Source organism: Nicotiana tabacum, chromosome 20 (assembly GCF_000715075.1).
Source record: "Nicotiana tabacum cultivar K326 chromosome 20, ASM71507v2, whole genome shotgun sequence".
Classification (NCBI taxonomy): Eukaryota; Viridiplantae; Streptophyta; class Magnoliopsida; order Solanales; family Solanaceae; genus Nicotiana; species Nicotiana tabacum.
In genome coordinates, this window is record NC_134099.1 from 71,474,134 (window position 1) to 71,494,446 (window position 20,313).

Genomic DNA, 20,313 nt, shown 5'->3' on the forward strand with positions numbered 1-20,313 from the left:
CGATTACGTGAAACTTGGTATCTTAGATAGTTCCAGCCACGTTCACGGGTAGGATAATCTCTCATTTAGTTATTTCACTAACCATATTGAAACTGTTCAAGACTCGAGCTGCGGGCACGATCTGATCTTGTAGGCCGAGTTGATCGACGACCCTTGACAGGATAATATTTGTCGAGCTACCTAGATCCACTAAAACACGCTTAACTTGAACGTTATTTAATAAGATAGAAATTACCAGAGCGTCATTGTGAGGCTGAGAAATTCCTTCAACCTCCTCATCGTTGAATGATATAGTACCTTCTGGCACATAGTCTCGGGTCTGTTTCTCCCGAGTAATTGATACCTTAGTGTGTTTGAACATGAGCCCTTGCAGAATATCGACCCCTCCGACAATCATATGAATTACATGTTCCGGCTCCTCCTGCTCATTTTTCTTGTTGGCGTCCTTTTCCCTGAAATAATTCCTGGCTCGATCGCTTAGGAATTCTCGAAGGTGGCCCTCATTGAACAAACAAGCTACCTCCTCTCTTAATTGCCTGCAATCTTTGGTCCTGTGACCATGCGTGCCATGATATTTACACATCATATTGGGGTTCCTTTGGGAAGGATCGGTCTGTATGGGCCTAGGCCATCTGGTGTCTTTGATTCTTCCAATTGCTAATGCAATGCCTTACGCATCGACACTAAAATTATACTCTGATAATCGAGGTGCCTTTATGGGGTCGACATACTTATCAAAATCATTTTATCTCATGAGCCCCTGAGAATTCTGTCATCGATCGCTTCTTCGATTGTTCCGGGCGGGATTACATCCTAGACCATTGTTCCTGCGATATGAGGTGTACGATTGATATAGGTCTTTGTTCGGTCTTGGCTCTTTGTCGATATCCCTCTAATTTTTGGCGGTTGGCCTGTTCGGGTGCACTGAAGCGGAAGGAGCTCCTAATTAGTCATCCTCTACTCTGATCTTCGATGTCACGACCCAGATTTCCTACCCTCGGGAGTCGTGATGGAGCTTACTAGTGAAAGCTAGGAAAGCCAATTATTCCAATTATTTAACCTTTTTCATTTTTAATCCCTTAACAATTGCGAGTTAACATTTTATAAACAACGAAAATAATAAAGCGGAAGAATGAAATTTAACAACTTAAGCTAATACTGATAAAACTCCATAACATAAGCCACCCAGAACTGGTGTCACAATCTCACAGACTAACTAAGAATACTACACATAGTGGTTTGAAAGATAAATACAAATCTGTCTCTAAAATACATGAAAGAAATAAATACAAATCTGTCTCTGAAATACATGAAAGAAACAAATGGAAAGATAGAAGGAGATGACAAGGCCTGCGGACGCCTGCAGGACAACCTCGGGTCGCCTGATGGACTGAAGGCAGCAACCTCACTGTGGTCTAAAAGCTGCAGCACCGGGATCTACACACAGTGTAGAGTGTAGTATCAGCACAACCGACCCCATGTGCTGGTAAGTTCCAATCCTAACCTCGGCAAAGTAGTGACGAGGCTAGGACAAGACTAACAAATAAACTTATGCAGTTAAATCATATATAGCGGAAAAATAAAGACAAAAATTTATAGTTAAAGATGGGAGGAGGAAAACATGCTACAGGGAATATTAGGTAACAACAAAAACCAATAGAGGAATGTAAAGAAAGCCATAATTCAATTATCAGCAAGAATCAAGAACTCAATAACACGTTCACAGCATCACCCTTCGTGTTTTTACTCTCATATTCACCATAAAAATCAATAGAATCGGCACGGCATCACCCTTCGTGCCTCACATAATCATGGCACGGAATTATCCTTCATGCATTATCACTCATATCATGGCATGGCATTGTACATCTTGCGGCATGCATCACCGTTCGTGCTTTTACCTCACAATATCGGCACGGCATCACCCTTCATGCATTAACACTCTCAAATCATGCACGGCATCACCCTTCGTGCTTTACACTCTTCCTCACCCAAGCAACAATCACAAAGCTATTTGGGCAAGGGAATCAGTAATATCACAATGAAATACCGACAAGGGAACAATAGCATAACAACAATATCCTGGCAAGGGAAATAATATCATGAGTAATAACACCCCGACAAGGGAGATAATATCAAAAGCAATAACATCTCAGCAAGGGAGACAATATCATAAACCTCTTCTCTTTTCCTCATTCACTTCACAACTCAATTCTCAACTTGAGTCGATGCTCTACAATGTTCAATTACTAATAATACTTCCACAAGTCTTGTTCAACAATAGAAAGCATCATATAAAGCATGAACAATACAAAACAGAGTCACATTAATCATAGTATAAGACTCACGGGAATGCTTGACACCGACGTATAGATACTCGTCACCACATCTATACATTGTACTCAATAATTAACACATAGCAAATAAGACACAACTCCTAATCCCTCAAGCTAAGGTTAGACCAACCACTTACCCCAATACCATGAACACAATTCAAGCCACAACTACCGTTTTACCTCTTGTTTCCACCACCAATTCGCTTGTATCTAGCCACAATTTACTTAAAGATATCAATAAATGCTAAATGAATCAATTCTAATGCATGAAAATAAATTTTCTAAAGATTTCCCCCAAAAGTCAAAAATCGACCCCGGGCCCACATGGTCAAAACCCGAGGTTCGAATCAAAACCCGATTACCCATTCACCCACAAACTCAAATATATAATTTGTTTTGAAATCGGACCTCAAATCGAGGTCCAAATCCCCAAAATTTGAAAATCCTAAGTTCTACCCAAAACACCCAATTTCCCCCATGAAAACCCTTTATTTTGAATTGAAATCATGTAAAAAGATGCTATAGATTGAAGAATGTGAGTTAGAAATGACTTAAAATTGATTTGGAGAAGAACTTTTCTTTAGAAAATCACCCAAGAGAGCTTAAGGTTTGAGAAAGTTTGAAAAAGGAAGAAAAATCCATCTAAATCGCAATTAACTGATTGCAGATGTCGCAATTGCGACAGGAGTTTCACAATTGCGACAGGAGCTTCGCAATTGCGAAGATCGCAAATGAGAACAAGACCTCGCATTTGCGAACCTGGGCATTGTCTACTAACCTCGCAATTGCGAACAAATAGTCGCAATTGCGATACTGTCCCTCCCCTGATGACTTCGCATTTGCGAAGGGTGGTTCGCAATTGTGAACACTGGCAGGCAAGGTTTTCTTCGCAAATGCGATCAAGCCGTCACAATTGCCAACCTGTTGGGCTCGCAATTGTGAAGCCTAACCTCGCAATTGCGAGATCAGAGCCTGCAACACAGCTGAACCTGCAACATCCATTTCCCTAAGTCCAAATTCACTTTGTGGCCTATCCAAAACTCACCCGAGCCCTCGGGGCTCCAAACCAAATATGCACTCAAGTCCAAAAATATCATACGGACTTGCTCGTGCGATCAAATCATCAAAATAACATCAACAACTATAAATTAAACCTCAAATTCATGAAATCACTCAAGAACATCAAAATTTGTATTTTCTCAAATAAAGGTTTGATTTATACCAAACGAACTCTGATTCTTACCAAACTTCACAAATTCAACTTAATTATTATTTTAAACTTGTACCGGGCTCTGGAACCAAGATACAGGCCCGATAACATCAAGAAATTACATCAATTCACTTCTAAAAGCCTTTATATTTTTCAAAAAATAATTTTCTTTAAAAATTCATTTCTCGGGCTTGGGACCTCGGAATTTGATTCCGGGCATACACCCAAGTCCCATATTTTACTACGAACCCTACGAGACCGTCGGATCACGGGTCCAGGTCTGTTTACCAAGAATGTTGACCAAAGTCAACTTTAATCAATTCTAAAAGCCAATTTCCTTATTTCACTTAGTTTTCACATAAAAGCTTTCCAGAAACGCGCCGGGACTGAGCACGCAAATCGAGGTGAGACAAAAAGAGGTTTTTAAAGCCTCGGAACATAGAATTTACTTTCAAAACGAGTGATACATTCTCCACCTCTAAAACAATCGTTCGTCCTCGAACGGACATAAGAAAAGTACCTGAGTCGGAGAAAAGATGGGGATATCGGCTCTGCATATCGGACTCGGACTCCCAGGTCTCTACCTCAACAGGATGACCTCTCCACTGAACACGAACAGAAGGAAAACTCTTCGATCTCAACTGACGAACTTATCGGTCTAGGATAGCTACCGGCTCCTCCTCATAGGACAAGTCCTTGTCCAACTGGATAGTGCTGAAGTCTAACACGTGGGATGGATCGCCGTGATACTTTCGAAGCATGGACACATGAAACACTAGATGTACAACTAATAAACTCGGCAGCAAAGCAAGTCTGTAAGCCACCTCTCCCACTCGATCAAGAATCTCAAAAGGACCAATGAATCTAGGGCTTAGCTTGCCCTTCTTTCCACATCTCATCACGCCCTTCATAGGCGACACCTGAAGTAACACCCGTTTGCCGACCATGAATGCCACATCACAAACCTTACGGTCAGCATAACTCTTTTGCCTGGACTAAGCTGTACGAAGCCTATCCTGAATGATCTTGACCTTGTCCAAGGCATCCTATACTAGATCCGTACCCATCAACCGAGCCTCTCCCGGCTCAAACCACCCAACTGGCGACCGACACTGCCTACCATATAAAGCCTCATAGGGAGCTATCTGTATGCTCGACTGGTAGCTGTTGTTGTAGGCAAACTCTACTAAAGGCAAGAACTGATCCCACGAATCTCCAAAGTCCATAACACAAGCTCGGAGCATATCCTCCAAAATTCGAATAGTATGCTCGAACTGCCCGTCCATCTGAGGATGAAATGTTATGCTTAACTCGACCTGTGTGCCCAACTTACGCTGAATTGTCCTCCATAAATGTGAGGTAATCTATGTACCTCGATCTGAAATGATAGACACAGGCACACCATGAAGACGAACAATCTCCCAAATATAGATCTCTACCAACCGAATAGAAGAATAGGAGACTGCCACCAGAATGAAATGCACTGACTTGGTCAGCCTATCAACAATAACCCACATTGCGTCGAACTTCCTCCGAGTCTATGGGAGTCCAACAACGAAATTTGTAGTGATCCGCTCCCACTTCCACTCAAGAATCTTGATCATCTAAAACAAACCACCAGGTCTCGGATGCTCGTACTTCACCTGCTGACAATTCAAACATCGAGCCACATATGCAACAATATCCTTCTTCATCCTCCTCCACCAATAATGTTGCCGCAAATCTTGGTACATCTTAGCAGCGCTCGGATAAATAGAGTATCGGGAACTATGGGCCTCCTCTAAAATCAACTCTCAAAGTCCATCCACATTAGGCACACAAATACGACCCTACATCCTCAAAACTCCATCATCGCCAACTATAACCTACTTGGCACCTTCGTGCCGCACTGTGTCTCTAAGGACAAGCAAATAAGGATAATCATACTGCCGATCTCGGATACGCTCAAATAATAAAGAACGAGCGACTATGCAAGCTAACACACAACTAGGATCAGAAACATCCAACCTTACAAACTGATTGGCCAAAGCCTGAACATCCAAAGCAAGCAGTCTCTCACCAACTGGAATATATGCAAGACTGCCCATATGGGTGAACTTTCTACTCAAAGCATCTGTCACAACATTGCCCTTTCTCAGATGATATAAGATGGTGATATCATAGTATTTCAATAGCTCCAATCACCTTATCTACCTCAAATTTAGCTCCTTCTGCTTGAACAAATATTGTAGACTCTTATGATTCGTGAATACCTCACATGACACGCCATACAAATAATGCCTCCAAATCTTCAACGCGTGAACAATGGTTGCTAACTCCAAATCATGAACTAGATAATTCTTCTCAAGAATCTTCAACTGCCGTGAAGCATAAGCAATGACCTTGCCATCCTGCATAAACACCGCACCAAGCCCAATATGAGATGCATCACAATAAACTGTATATGGCCCTGAACCTGTGGGCAAAAGCAACACCAGCGTCGTAGTCAAAGCTGTCTTGAGGTTCTGAAAGCTCGCCTCATACTCGTCCGACCACCTGAGTTGGGCACCCTTCTGTGTCAACCTGGTCATCAGGGCTACAATAGATGAAAACCCCTCCACAAACCGACGGTAATAGCCTACCAAACCCAAGAAACTCTGGATCTTTGTAGTTGACGCGGGTCTAGGCCAGTTCTTGACTGCCTCTATCTTCTTCGGATCCACCTGAATACCCTCTGCTGAAACAACGTGACCCAAGAATGCAACTAAACTCAACCAGAACTCACACTTCGAAAACTTACCATACAACTGACTATCTCTCAAAGTCTGAAGTACAACTCTCAGATGTTGCTCATGTTCATCTCGGCTGTGGGAGTAGATCAAAATATCATCAATAAAGACTATCACGAACGAGTACAAGTAAGGCTTGAACACTCGGTTCATCAAATCCATAAAAGCTGCTGAGGCATTTGTTAACCCAAATGACATCACCAAGAACTCATAATGTTCGTACCAAGTGCAGAAAGCTATCTTAGGGACATCGGATGCCCTAATCCTCAATTGATGGTATCCAGATCTCAAGTCAATCTTCGAAAATACCTTGGCACCCTGAAGCTGATCAAACAAATCATCAATCCTCGGCAATGGATACTTATTCTTGATTGTAACCTTATTCAACTGTCGATAATCTATACACATCCTTATCGATTTGTCCTTCTTCTTAACAAACAACACCGGTGCACCCCAAGGCGAGACACTAGGTCTAATAAAGCCTTTATCAAGCAAGTCTTGCAACTGCTCCTTCAATTCTTTCAACTCGGGCGGGGCCATATGATACGACGGGATAGAAATGGGCTGAATGCCCGAAGCTAAATCAATACAAAAGTCAATATCCTTATCGGGTAGCATACTCGGTAGGTCTAAAGGAAATACCTCAGGAAACTCACAAACAACAGGCACAGAATCCATAGAAGGAACCTCAGCACTAGAATCACAAACATATGCCAAATAGGCCAAACACCCCTTCTCGACCATACGTCGAGCCTTCATATATGAGATAACCCTACGGGTAGAATGACCAGGAGTCCCTCTCCACTCTAAACAAGGTAAACCTGGCAAGGCTAAGGTGATAGTCCAAGATAGTGTAGTAAGGTGATAACCAGTCCATCCCCAATATGACATCAAAATCAACCATGTCCAAAAGTAACAAATCTATCCGAGTCTCAAGACCCCCGATCATAACTATACATGAACGGTGGACACGATCTACCGTAATAGAATCACCTACCGGTGTAGACACAAATATAGGAGCACTCAAAGAATCACTAGGCATGACCAGATACGGCTCAAAATAAGATGACACATACGAGTATGTAGATCCTGGATCAAATAGAACTGAAGCATCTCTACTACAAGCCAGAACAGTACCTGTGATAACTGCATCGAAAGCCTCAGCCTCAAGCCTGGCTGGAAGAGTATAACATTGGGGTTGTGCCCCACCACACTGAACTACATCTTTGGGATGGCCTCCTACTGGTTGGCCTCCACCTCTAGCAGTCTGACCTTTACCTCTAATACCTCTACCTCCACCTCTAGCACCACTACCTCCACCTTTAGCTGGCTGAGCGGGCGGTGGAACAGGCATGGCACGGGAACCCTAATGCTAAGAGTTGCTCGGTGCTCGAGGGCAAAACCTAGCAATATACCTCGTATCGCCACAAGTATAACAAGCCCTCGGTTGTTGAGACTACTGACCATGACAGCCCGAATAACCACTCTAAAAACTCTAGAGCAGAGGTGCACTGATAGGAGCTAGTGGTGCACTGTAGGGTAGCTGATCAAAATACTGCATATGAGAACCACGGCCACCTGGAGCACCGTGAGAAGCCTGAAGTGCTGAATGGAACGGACTAGGAGGATGGCCCCTATCAAAAGAATCCCTGCCTCTAAATGAGGCACCACTGAACCTGCCCGAATGATGAGGCCTCTTGTCAGACCCCTGACCACCCCTTATAATAGAACCATCTCAACTCTTCTGGCCACATTGGCCGCATCCTGAAAAGAAATCTCGCTCCCCATCTCCTTAGCCATCTACAATCGAATAGGCTGAACGAGTCCATCAATGAACCTCATCTCTCTCTCTCTCTTTCTCTCTCTCTCATTGGGAAGTATAAGAAGAGCATGATGGTCCAAGTCAATAAATCTGGTCTCATACTAAGTGACGGTCATAGAGCCCTGCTGGAGACGCTCAAACTGCCTTCGATAGTTCTCCCTCTGAGTGATAGGAAGAAACTTCTCCAAAAATAGCTGAGAGAACAGATCCCAAGTCAAAGCAGTGACCCATCTGGTCTAGCCAAGCAATAATCTCTCTACCAAGTCTTGGCGGATCCAGACAAACGAAAAGTAGCAAAGTTGACCCCATTGGTCTCCACTATTCCCATGTTCCGAAGAACCTTATGACAGCTATCCAAATAATCTTGGGGATCCTCAGAAGATGTACCACCAAAAGTAGTAGTAAAAAGCTTGGTGAACCTGTCCAATCTCCACAAAGCATCGGCAGATATAGCTGGCCCCTCACCGGTCTATGCCACAACACCAGGCTGAACTACCCCAATTGGAGCTATCTGCTCCGGAGTGCGAGTAGCAGGAGTCTAGGCTCCTTCTCCAGCCTGAGAGACGGTTGGTACTATAGGAAGCAAGCCTACCTGGGCGACACTCTCCATAAGGCCCACTAGACGGACCAGAGCATCCAGAAGTACCGGGGTGGCGATGAACCCCTCTGGGACCTGAGTTGTTCCTGTTGGAACTATCTAGGTTGGAACCTCATAGTCAAACTCAACCTGAGGCTCCGCCGCTGGTGCTGCTTCTCGAGCTCTAGGCTAAGCCCTACCTCTGCCTCGGGCCCTAGCACGGCCTCGACCTCTACCCCTCACAGGAGCTGCTACTAGGCTCTCGGGCTGCTAGTTAGTTGATGAAGTGATACGTGTTCTCACCATCTGTGAAAGAACAGAGTGGAAGTTCAGTTAGCATTGAGAAATCAAGTCGCACGACAGGAAAGAATAGATGTGAAGTTTTTTCCTAACTCTGTAGCCTCTAGGGGATAAATACAGACGTCTCCGTACCGATCCCTCATACTCTACTAAGCTTGTCCGTAAATTGTGAGACCTAAGCAACCTAGAGCTCTGATACCAACTTGTCACAACCGAATTTCCCAACCTCAGGAGTCGTGATGGCGCCTACTAGTGAAACCTAGGCAAGCCGGTTATTCCAATTATTTAGCCTTTTTCATTTTTAATCCCTTAACAATTGCGAGTTAACATTTTATAAACAGCGGAAATAATAAAGCGGAAGAATAAATTTAACAACTTGAACTAATACCGATACAACTCCACAACATAAGCCACCTAGAACTGGTGTCACAATCTCACAGACTAACTAAGAATACTACAAATAGTGGTTTGAAAGATAAATACAAAGTTGTCTCTGAAATACATAAAAGAAACAGAATGGAAAGATAGAAGGATATGCCAAGGCTTACGGACGCCTGCAGGACTACCTCGGGTCGCCTGATGGACTGAAGGCAGCAATCTCACTGTGGTCCAAAAGCTGCAGCACTGGGATCTACACACAGTGCAGAGTGTAGTATTAGCACAACCCGACCCCATGTGCTGGTAAGTGCCTAGCCTAACCTCGGCAAAGTAGCGACGAGGCTAGGACAAGACTACTAAATAAACCTGTGCAGTTAAATCATATATAGCGGAAAAATAAAGGCAGAAATTTACAGTTAAAGATGGCGGGAAAACATGCTACGGGGAGTATCAGGTAACAACAGAAAACCAATAGAGGAATGTAAAAAAAGCCATAATTCAATTATCAGCAAGAATCAAGAACTCAATAACACGTGCACGGCATCACCCTTCATGCTTTTACTCTCATCCTCATCATAAAAATCAATAGAATCGGCACGACATCACCCTTCGTGCTTTTACCTCACATAATCATGGCACGAAATTATCCGTCGTGCATTATCACTCATATCATGGCATGGCATTGTACATCGTGCGGCACGTCATCACCGTTAGTGATTTTACCTCACAATATCGGCACGGCATCACCCTTCGTGCATTAACACTCTCAAATTATGTACAGCATAACCCTTCGTGCTTTACACTCTTCCTCACCCAAGCAACAATCACAAAGCAATTTGGGCAAGGGAATCAACAATATCACAATGAAATCCCGGCAAGCGAACAATAGCATAACAACAATATCCCGACAAGGGAAACAATATCATGAGTAATAATACCCCGGCAAGGGAGATAATATCAAAAGCAATAACATCCCGGTACGGGAGACAATATCATAAACCTCTTTTCTTTTCCTCAATCACTTCACAACTCAATTCTCAACTTGAGCCAACGCTCTACAATGTTCAATTACCAATAATACTTCCACAAGCCTTGTTCAACAATAGAAATCATCATATAAATCATGAACAGTACGAAACAGAGTCACATTAATCATAGTATAAGACTCACGGGCATGCTTGACACCAACATATAGATACTTGTACCACACCTATACGTCGTACTCAACAATTATCACATAGCAAATAAGACACAACTCTTAATACCTCAAGCTAATGTTAGACCAACCACTTACCTCAATGCCACGAACACAATTCAAGCATCAACTACTATTTTACCTCTTATTTCCACCACCAATTTGCTTTTATCTAGCCATAATTTACTTAACGATATCAATAAATGCTAAATGAATCAATTCTAATGCATGAAAATAAGTTTTCTAAAGATTTTCCCAAAAGGTCAAAAATCGACCCCGGGCCCATATGGTCAAAACCCAAGGTTCAAATCAAAACCCGGTTACCCATTCACCCACGAACTCAAATATATAATTTGTTTTGAAATCGGACCTCAAATCAGGTCCAAATCCCCATAATTTGAAAATCCTAAGTTCTACCCAAAACACCCAATTTCCCCCGTGAAAACCCTTGATTTTGAATTGAAATCATGTAAAAAGATGTTATAGATTGAAGAAAGTGAGTTAGAAATGACTTACAATTGATTTGGAGAAGAACTTTTCTTTAGAAAATCGCCCAAAAGAGCTTAGGGTTTGAGAGAGTTTGAAAAATAAAGAAAAATCTGTCTAAATCCCAATTAACTGGTCGTAGATGTTGCAATTGCAACATGAGCTTTGCAATTGCGAAGCTCGCAAATGCGAACAAGGCCTCGTATTTGCGAACCTGGGCATTTTCTGCTAATATCGCACCTGCGAACAAATAGTCGCAATTATGATATTGTCCCTCCCCTGATGACTTCACATTTGCGAAGGGTGGTTCGCAATTGCGAACACTGGCAGGCAAAGCTTTCTTCGCAAATGCGATCAAGCCCTCGCAATTGCCAAGCCTGTTGGGCTCGAAATTGCGAAGCCTGACCTCGCAATTTCAAGATCAGAGCCTGCAACACAGCTGAACCTGCAACAGCCATTTCCCTAAGTCCAAATTCACTCTTTGACCTATCCAAAACTCACCCGAGCCCTCAGGGCTCCAAACCAAACATGGACGCAAGTCCAAAAATATCATACGGACTTGCTCGTGTGATCAAATCATCAAAATAACATCAACAACTATGAATTAAACCTCAAATTTATGAAATCACTCAAGAACATCAAATTTTGCATTTTCTCAAATAAAGGTTCTAATTTATACCAAACGAACTTATTCTTACCAAACTTCACAGATTCCACTTAATTATTATTTCAAACTTGTACCAGGCTCCGAAACCAAGATACGGGCCCGATAACATCAAGAAATTACATCAATTCACTTTTAAAAGCCTTTATATTTTCCAGAAAATAATTTTCTTTAAAAATTTATTTCTCGGGCTTGGGACCTCGGAATTTGTTTCTGGGCATACGCCCAAGTCTCATATTTTACTACGGACCTATAAGACTGTCGGATCATGAGTCCGGGTCCTTTACCAAGAATGTTGACCAAAGTCAACTTTAATCAATTTTAAAAGTCAATTTCCTTATTTCACTTAGTTTTCACATAAAAGCTTTTTGGAAATGCGCCCGAACTGCCCATGCAAACCGAGGTGAGATAAGAAGAGGTTATAAGGCTTCGAAACATAGAATTTACTTTCAAAACGAGTAATGACCTTTCGGGTCATCACATTCGATTGATACCAATTGTGTACATCTACCCAAGTCACAATCGGATATTCGATCAGATTTTGCTTCAGCTGACATGACTAACTTCGTTCATTCAATCCCTGAGTAAAAGCTTGAATGGCCCAATTATCTGTGACCGGTGGCAACTCCATGCATTCCATTTGAAATCGGGATACAAACTCCCTCAACATTTCATTATCCCTATGTCTTACTTTGAAAAGGTCTGATTTCCTTGTCGCAACCTTTATGGCTCCGGCATATGCCTCCACGAAAGAGTCTGCCAACATGGCAAATGAGTCAATGGAATTTGGTGATAGATTGTGGTACCAAATCATTGCTCTCTTGGATAGGGTTTTCCCGAACTTCTTCAATAAAACAAATTCGATCCCATCATCTTCCAAATCGTTACCCTTGATGGCGCATGTGTAGGAGGTGACATGCTCGTTGGGATCGGTGGTCCCATTGTATTTAGGTATTTTTGGCATACAAAACTTATTTGGAATGGATTTCAGAGCAGCACTTGAAGGGAATGGCTTTTATACGAATTTCTTTGAATCCCTGCCTTTCAAGATTGGTTGTACCCCCGGTATCTGATCAACTCGAGAGTTGTATGTTTCCACTTTTTGATCATTAGCTTCGGTTTTCTTCTCTCTGGACTCAATTCTTTTGGTGAGCTCCTCGAGCATTTTCATTATTGCAGGATCAGTCCCGATTCATTACCATTCAACCTCTCTAGCACTGGCTCGATAAGGCGAGTGATTTCTGGCTTGGCCCCACTTGGAGTTCTATGTTGATTTTGTAACTGAGCAATAGTGGCCTGCTGAGCTTGTAGCATCTCGAATATCACCTGGAGACTAACTCCTCCGTCTCCTCTGCCTTGTGTACCTTGGCCACTAGATTGGCTTTCTCTGCGTACACTCCCTTTGAGGTCTGCACGTAGGTCAACATTTAAATCAACGTGCGAACTGACATCGACTGGATTGGCAACCGGTGCTCCCCCGAGATTAGCTTGTGGCACCTCGGCTCCCGGAGCAATTACATTATCGTTTTCCCCGTGAAACATGATACCATCTTCACCATGTTTGGGTGCGTTTGTGAGTTTGACATGTTTTAACCTGAGAGCAAAGATACTTAACAAGAACAAGCGTAAAATAATGTGTGTTATCAGAATCAGCACCGAACAATCACTATTATCCTTATCCCCACGGTGGGTGCCAAACTGTTTACCCTCAAATTCGGATAACAATTAAACTTATATTATGGTTTTAAGGATATGTGATTTCGTCTAATACCAATTGATAAGCAAGAAAATAAATGAATAAATTAGAGAATAAAATAAATCAAACCAGTATGCTAGTCAGGTATCGACCTCGACTTGAGGTAGTCTCGATGTGGGATAGTAAGAATAGTAAATGATAAAGTAACTCTGATGAATAGTAAGTGAAATAGCAGAAAAGTAATGAATGTATATATTCTTATCAGTCAATCATGATGCTTACAAATGAATAGGATCTCTCTATATATAATAGAGAAGTCCTAAATAAGGTACACTTCCAATTATAGTTGTTTACCGTGAAAATGGTAATAACAATTAAATTTGTTGATGGGACTCTAAAAATACGTGATCTATTTTTATGCTAGTTGTTAAGCAGCTGATGTTAGATATGTGAAGATAAAAGATAAAATGCGAGCTAAAATGGAATTATAATCGAACCGAGGGGTTAGCTATTCTGGCCTCGGATTGACTGATGAGGGGCCTCGATATCGATGCCTGGGCTCGGGCTCGAGCTATCGGGGATAATCGGAAAAGGGATAATAGTTAGGATATAATTAAGGGAGACTCTTTATGGCCAATGACAAGCAATAAATGAAGAACAAGTATGAAAGTGACAAGTAAGAACAATAGTATCGAGAGAATATGTTAGAGAGAAAAGAAAGAGTTCTTGTATATTTTGTGTAGAATTGTTGGAGCAATAGAGTTTACAAAATGGCAAGGATCCCCTTTATATTGGAGGGGAATCCCAACATAGTACAAAATGCATTAATTGTAAAGGTATGGAGATGGGACGGCTAGACACGACACCAGGCTCTGCCAGTGCTATCTGCTTGCCTTGGGAACTTCCCATCTCCGGCATCATCGTTGGGTCCGACGTAAATGGACGTTGAGGGAGAGAATCCAACTGCAACCTTGCAGCCTCGAGATCTCGAGATGACTCCCGAAACGCCTATTGACGAGAAATTGGACCCTCCGATTTCACCGTATACAATAGTAGGAAACCATATTAACATCTAATTAACCGTCGTGGATTGATCCATTCCAAGATTGACGCCACGATCCTCGACCAATCGCGAATATCTCGCCTTTTCCGCTATCAAGCTATACCGATGTTACTCGGAGTCTGTCTCTCTCTGGTCGCGATTGACGCCGACCTCGATTCGAAAAGAGGCTTCGATTCCGGGCTCGACGTCCTAGCTCCTTGACGCGACGTCCCCACCTCACCAAAGAATGAAATAGGATAGCCCCAATTTCTACCGTTTACACATGCCTTTTCTTTCCATGCAAATATTCTCATAATTGAAGTCCTTCTTCAACAAGGCCTCTAACACAGGCTTACGCTCGAACAGTACCTGCGATTTAAGCATAGCCAATGCCTCTAACAAAGGCGAAATCACGCAACGCATCATCAAACGCTTCAAATTCTCAAAATCCAGGTATAACAAGGACGTTGAGTAAGTCGGATCGACATCATTTCCAGCAATAATACCGGAGGAAGATTGTGGTATTGAACAGAATGAGTTGGAGATTCTACGAGTATGGAATCGCTGAGTTTAAGGGAAGATCGGTTGAGTTACGTCGGAGACTGGCATCAGAGTGGTATTCCTATTGACGAGCTCGGATATCCCGGCGATGGAATCGGCAAAATTTCCAAAAATAGAAAGTTTAGTTGCGGTGGTGGTGGTGGTAGAGACGAATCCGACGTCGGTAGTTTCGCCGGCAAAAAATTATGATCCAAAAAAATCAAAGCGAACTATAAGAAAATGCTGAAGTCAGATCCTACCAACTCGCTTATGTCCAAAAGCTATGGCAAGTACTTGCATGAGGTAGTAATTTTTATTAATTTACCAATTTTTCCATTTATCAAAGTTTATACGAATATTTTGAGTTGATTTGTGAAATTAATGTTTTATGATGATTAATTGAAGGTGGAGAAAGATTTTGTGAAAGCTAAAGAGTGCTATGGAAGAGCTATAGTGGCAAGTCCTAGAGAAGGAGAAGTATGCAGATTTTGTGGAATTGTATGCACGCTTCATGTGGGAAGCAGAAGATGACAATGAAGAAGAAGTGGAGAGAGAAAGTACGGCAGCAGGGGCGGGAGTGTTTGATCCTTGTGGCATGAACTAATTTTTTCGCGAGTCACCCGATCGGGATGTGTAATTTAGATTTGGGTTGAGTCTTTCACTGATATCCACCACATGTCAGGTCCGTTAACTTAGGATCAAATTTAAAACTTTGCCAAATGATCGGGGTAAAAATAGCTAAAAATTATAGCGGGAGACAAAGTTAAATAATAAACGATAATAAAGGGGTATAGCAGACCCCTTTTTCGTAATAAAAATGAACTAGTCCGAATATAAATACCATGATCTTAACTTGTTGAAGTTGTGGATATGTAATATTATAAAAGAGGGTCATATAATTTAACAAGATGCTACTATGTACATTGAATACGAGATGAAAGAAATATTATCTAATCATTGATCTTTTAATAGCTTAAATTAGTAACAAAATTATAGCCTAGATGAGTGTGTTTAATGTGAACTCCTCCATAAAATTGAATATTTTCACTAGGATGAATGTAATAATCTCCTGTTTGACATATTGATAAGTAAGTAGTAATCCCCACCCAACCCAGGGGCCGTGAGGGCTCCCTCCTGGTCCAAAAGTAGTCCCTTTAAGTTAAATTTTTGCAAGGAATTGTCCAAAACGAATGTACAAAAATCCGACTAGGAAAAACGATGCTCACATTGTGCAAGATTTCTTTCTTGTTATAATGTAAAAATCTCCTATGGCTTGAGCATGTGATTCGCTTTCCAAATAATGTTGGAGTAGTTCATTGAATTCTTGGAATAAGAATTAGAAAAATTCAAATGTGTTGCAATATTATTTCCTTGCGACGGAACCAATGCACTATAAGTACTTTCTAAGGTGTGCTTGGCTATCCTTATATCTAGTGACGAGACACCCTTTAGCAAGGAGTGTCATCTTACATCACCTCGAAAATAATTTTATTTATGGAAGAATGCAAATAATATATACACATATAATAAGCTGACACAACTTGAAAATAATTTCTGGCAAAGTGATGTATGCTGCCCTCATCAAAGTAATGTCATGGAAAGAAAAAAATCTCATCAAAGGAGAGAAGAATCACCTACTTTACTAATCTCTAAACAAAGAATTGGACAGAATCACTGCAAGAAGCTTAAGTATTTTTATTACAAAAATGAAAAAATGACGTTAGCAGGCTACTGGATTTGAATTTATGACACTACCATCTATATCATCTTGGTTAATTAGTTGTGATATGCTCTAAAATAAAAATTGCAGTTCTCTCCGACACCAAGAAACTTGTTTATCAGTAAAACGATACAGTTAAATTTATATGTAGTTTCCAGACAAGTGAATTAATTAATTCTGAAATAATAAGATAATTGAAGAAATATGTAACACTTAGCCTTGATATGAAAACGAAATAGCAGAAATAATGATTCCGGTAGCGAGGCCTCCAGGCGCAACACTAATAAGAACAAAAAGCATGAGGATGAAATTGTATAGAGCTTTGAATAGATTATAGTATCACTTTTCAAGAAAATTCATGTCATTTACAATGATAACAGAGCTCACTATTTATAGCTAAGTCTAGGGAACAAGGTTCTAGGATCGTGCCATCCTTTAATGTCAATTACGAGGGCTATTGATGAAGGTGTAACGGTGAGCATAAATGACAAATTCTTTATAACGGGCAGTGTACTTAGGGGTCGTTTGGTAGCCGAATAGAGAGGAGTTATCCATGTATTAAAACTAGGATAACTTTACACATTGTTTGGTTAAAAGAAGCTGAAAAAATAATCTCCACATAGAAGCTAACATAAGTTATACAATGTTTGGTTATTTTTTCCTCTTTTCCACATAAAATGTAGTATTGCTAATACAATGTTTGGTTCATTTTTTTTTTCGCATAACTAATACATGTATAAGTTATGAGGGAATCTATGTATTACTTATTAGTAATACTTATATTAAAACACAAAATGACAAGAATACCCTTTATTCAAACTTGTAATTTTTTGTTTAAAAATATATATTTAAACTATACTAATAATTTTAATAAAATAAAGTAAGCTAATAATAAATAATACTCACATTACATTTATATTACTAATCCTTATATAAATAACCGCATAACTAATTCATGCATAACTAATTTCAATATAACTCAAACTTGCATAACTTATCCCTGCATTAATAATATATGCATAACTAATCCCTGCATTACTTATTCCCTGCATAACTAATACATACATAACTAAAAAAACCTGCATAACTAATACATGTATAACTAATGCTTGCATAACACTAACCGAAAACCAAACGAACCCTTAATGCTGTGGAATAGTCTTCATTAATGCCACCGGATGGAGGGTATTTAATGCCTCTTTATGAGTGTCATTCCTTCCGGTACCAAATGAGATAATTGCCCTCAGTTCCACGTGTCATTCTTTTAAGCGGCCACCTCGCATAGCATATTTTACCCTATACAGATAGTCCTCATGCTTTCCAGTGACATAGTTTTGTATCACCAGAAAGTTGATAGAAACACTCTTTTGGCGGAAATTACTATGATTCCCTCTAAAAGGCTTCTGATGGTTGATTAGACGCACGTCTCTCCGCATTTAATGCCCCGAACACGCGTCATCTCATGATTCAACATAGCTTTTACCAATTATCGAGGTAATCATGGCCATGAATTTGGCTACCTAAACTTTTACTTATATACATCAACCTTCTTCACTCATACTCTATAACTTTCCAAGCTTTCTAAAATCTTCTTTACTATTCTTCAACCTTTCTTTAACTCCCTTCAAATGGAAAAGTTTTTCGTTCATCCAAATGGCTTCTTCTTCAAAGAACATCAGCTCTTCAAAGAGCAAGAGCAAAGCCGAGGCGCTGCTTCTCTAACCGTAGATTCTATCATCCCTAGAAGTCTTGTTACAACAAAAGACTTCGAAAAGAAATTCCCTTCGGCTATCCCTCGCACGTGGGCCGTTGGCAGATATTCTTCTTCCATCCGTCCTTTCAGTATTTCTATTGTGAAGGAAGCTTGTCAATGTCATGATTTGGACATTTTTGCTCCTGATCTAACAGAGAAAATAACCCTACCCAGGGAGGGTTTTACTTATTTTTACCCGTATCCCTTTACTTTGGGTGCATTCTCTTTGAGTGGAGAGCTTGACTTCGTTATTGTAGAGTTTTGCCTCTGCTACCAGATGTGTTTGCACAAGTAAGTCCTTCTGTGTAGAGGGCGACTACCTGTCTTCGCGTTTGTGCTAAGAGATGGGAGAGGAGCTATCTTTAGCTCATGTGATGAATCTCTATTCTCCCAAAATCTTTCGTAGGGGAATGATAAATTTCAGCAAATGCGGTCACCATGCTCTATTATCTAGCATGGATGACAATATGACTGTGGGTGGATGGAACGATTTGTTGTAGTTGCCACCAATGACATCATTCTCGCAATGACTTCATCCTTTTCGGAAGCGTGGAATCGCACTCGTATGCTCATTGTTTAATAATTCTTTTATTAGGGATTTTTCCATATTCGTATTGTTCCTCCATCCTTCGCCTGTTTTAGCAACTCAATAGGTTCCACCTAGGATTGAAGGCTTGGACCAGTGGGTCTAGGAAATCTTAGACATCACTACGTCCGAAACCCGCACGTGGAAAGAACTAGCCCTCAAATACGAGTGGAAGGCCAAAAATCATAGTAAATCAGACTCATCTTGCTTCATCTTTTTACGTGAAGAAACTGATTGATCCCTTCTACCTTTTTTCTGAAATTAGGTCTACCCGCGGGCTCGGTTGTCATCCCCGAGGAGGATGTTTTGGTTGACCCTGTTGATGCGGCGAGGCTGCTTTAGGAGGCACTTACTCGAACAACTGTCTTCGGGCCTACTTCGGGTACAAGTGTTTCATTACGGAGTCCCCGGCTGGAGAACAAGCAACCAAAAAGAAGGCGTTCCTCCATGGCCGGGGAAAAGAATAAGAGGGAGAAGATTGTTGCTCGCGAGTCATCTCCGGAAGTTGTGGTGACTGGCCCTCCTCCTAGGTCGGTCATAGACACTGTGATAAGCGACGATGATGGAGAAGCTAGTGATGAGGGAGCTTCTTTTCGTAGAAGGCGACGATCCTCATCAACTCAACAGAATGCTCAATCTACAGAGTTAGTTACACCAACCGAGGACGATGTCTCGGCAATTTGGAAAGAGTTTGAGATGGTAGAAAATGCCAACTCCCATTTTTGGTCCCCAGTCGATGTGCCCGGTATTTCAGGGCTGAGTGTCGAGTCCTTGCCATCTTTGATTGGCGAGCAACCAACAACCAGCACTGCGTTTGTCGCGGCAGCTTCTCATCAGCTTTATATCCTTCTTCCGTAGCTCTTCTATCAGCTTTATCTCCTTCTTCCCCAGCTCTTCCATCAGCAACTGCTACATCATCTCCACCGGCTGCATCTTACCAAGAAGAAGGCATTCCTCTTCCCTACTCCCTAGTTCATGGGAATTTAGGGCAAAACTATATTGCCCCCTCTAAACATCCGCAAAGGAGGAGGAACATTACTCTTATGGTCTCCACCGAATACAACTTGCTATCTTAGCCGGTGGAACTTGCTAATTATCTAAAGCCTTTGGCTTCAAAGAAAGATTAGGAAAAGATACAGGCTCTCTCGGGAGAGTGCTTGTTGAACAACACCATGCACAACGCCGTAGCGGTACATTCTTTACTTCCCTTGTTATTTCTTCTATCTTTGCCTAAACATAT